Raw genomic sequence first — 2,605 nt, 5'->3', positions numbered from 1 at the left:
CTTCGGAGTTTTGCCCACATGTCTCTGCATGGATAGCTGGCAGGCTGGTTAAGGTGAGGAATCGAGCACTCCCCTTCCCCACAACGTTATACTTGATAGATGCACAAGGGAGTGGAACAGGAGCACATGCAGGGCCGGGGATGGGCTTGGGCCTGTGGCAGGGCCATTTTCTAACCCAAGTAGTCCCAAAAAGTATTGCTTCATCAGGTATTAAATGATTGGCATCATATTAATACATACGCAGGTCTTGGCATTAACCATTAAACATTTCCACTAGAATCTTTACCATTGTATTCTTTGTGTCCAGCAGGTGTTTAACATATTTTTGTTTGATTAATAAAACACAGTACACTTTGTGTGTTATTAACTTATTAACAGACAGATAAATTAACTTCCCTTTCTAAACTGTCCCTGCTGAGCACAGGGCCTACTAATATACATCTGATTTTCAAGCACGCTCCGCTTGGGTACGACACAGGCCAGTGCAGGGTACTGACTGTCCATGGTGAGTGTGGGAGGTCAGCAGAAAACCCTATAGTTTTCCAGGCTTTTTCTGTGACCGTGTCTGTGAACACAGCCAGCAGCTTCAAACCTGTCTGGTTACCTGTCCACCAGTGCTGAGCCCCATGGAAAAGAGCCTTAGCCCCTGCAGCCCCAGCTCAACTGTCCCACCCCCAGGCCTCGATCATATGATCCACTTCTCCTGGGCCCATGTGAAGCCTCACCAGCTGCACACTGGACACCACTGAGCCCAAAATAATTATTTGTACAATTGAGATACTTTATCTCAGTTACACCAGGACTCTTCTGTGTTGTGTCTGCCCAGGCCCCTGTGCCACTGCCAGCCCAGTGAGGGCATGGTTTCCTCTGCATGAGGTTGCAGTGTCTTCCAGGTGTTTTAGTGGGTCTATGTGTTTGTGTGCATGAGCCTCCAGGAGCACTGACCTGGAAGTTTAGAAGAGGTCATCAGAATTCAGCCTGGGTTGCAATTGCTCCAAGCTCGGCTCTTTGAATATCTTGCCCAGATATATTGCCAGATACCTTCCTCCAGACAGGAGAAGAGGAGTCCTTTTGGAAGAGGAGGAAGAGGCCCTTCGAAAGGGAGTCACGGGACCAGGTTCAATTACAGAGTGGCAGCCATACAAAAAAAAAAAAGAACCAGACCCTAGAAGGAGCATATTCCTAAATTTACTAAGTGAGCACATAGGAACCAGTACACATGCACACAAATACATGCACACAGGCAAATGCAAGGTATTACAGAACAATTTGCCTTAAATACACTCTATAACTCCTATTCCATTCTATGAATGTTTTTTCATCTGTTTGTTTTTTAATGCTGGTCATAATCTGATGAATTAATTTCACGAGTAAAATATGCAGAATGAAGAACACAGATTAATAGATTTCCCATGTAAGGTTATATATAGTTAATTCCATACCAATTATCTTGATCCCCAAACAAAGGTACTTACAGCAAAGTAAGACCTGGCCTTAGCACAGATGTGGAGGCTGGTGCATCAGAGAACTCCATGAACCCGGAAACCAATGTGGATCAAATCCCAGGCTTTTGCTCTGTTTGATCACTATCAGAAAAGGCTGACGGAAAAATCAATGTGATGATTCATGTAGAATAATGAAACTGGATCCCTAGCTCTCACCTTACACAAAAAATAAACTCAGCTGGGTGTGGTGGCTCATGCCTGTAATCCCAGCACTTTGGGAGGCTGAGGCGGGTGGGTCACGAGGCCAAGAGATGGAGACCATCTTGGCCAACATGGTGAAACCCCGTCTCCACTAAAACTACAAAAATTATACATATGTGACAAACCTGCACATTGTGCACATGTACCCTAGAACTTAAAGTATAATAATAAAAAATAATTAAAATTAGCTGGGCGTGGTGGTGTGCACCTGTAGTCCCAGCTACTCGGGAGGCTGAGGCAGGAGAATTGCTTGAACCCAGGAGGCAAAGGTTGCAGTGAGCCGAGATCGTGCCACTGCACTCCAGCCTGGTGACACAGCAAGACTCCGTCTCAAAAATAAAAATAATAATAATAATAATTTAAAAATAAACTCAAGATGGATCGAAGACTGAACTCTAACTTGAAACCATAAAAATTCTAGAAGATAACATTGGAAAAATTCTTCTAGACATTAACATAGGCAAAGAATTCATGGCTAAGATCCCAAAGCAAATGCAGCAAAAACAAAAATAAATAAATGGAACCTATTAAACTAAAAAGCTTCTGCACAGCAAAAGAATTAATCAGCAGAGTAAACAGACAATCCACAGAGTGGGAGAAAATCTTTGCAAACTATGCATCTGACAAAGGACCAATACCAGAATCTACAAGGAACTCATACAAATCAGCAGGAAAACAAATGAATAATCCCATCAAAAAGTGGGGCAGAGAACATCAATAGACAATTCTCAAAAGAAGATAGACAAATGGTCAACAAACATGAAAAAACATGCTCAACATCCCTAATAATCAGGGAAATGCAAAGTAAAAACACAGTGAGATATCACCTTACTCCTGTCAGAATGGCCATAATTTAAAAATTAAAAAATGACAGATGTTGGCATGCAAGTGGTGAAAAG

The sequence above is a fragment of the Theropithecus gelada genome, chromosome 6 (genome assembly GCF_003255815.1).
Source record: "Theropithecus gelada isolate Dixy chromosome 6, Tgel_1.0, whole genome shotgun sequence".
Taxonomy (NCBI): Eukaryota; Metazoa; Chordata; class Mammalia; order Primates; family Cercopithecidae; genus Theropithecus; species Theropithecus gelada.
Note: the sequence above shows the minus strand (reverse complement) of the source record.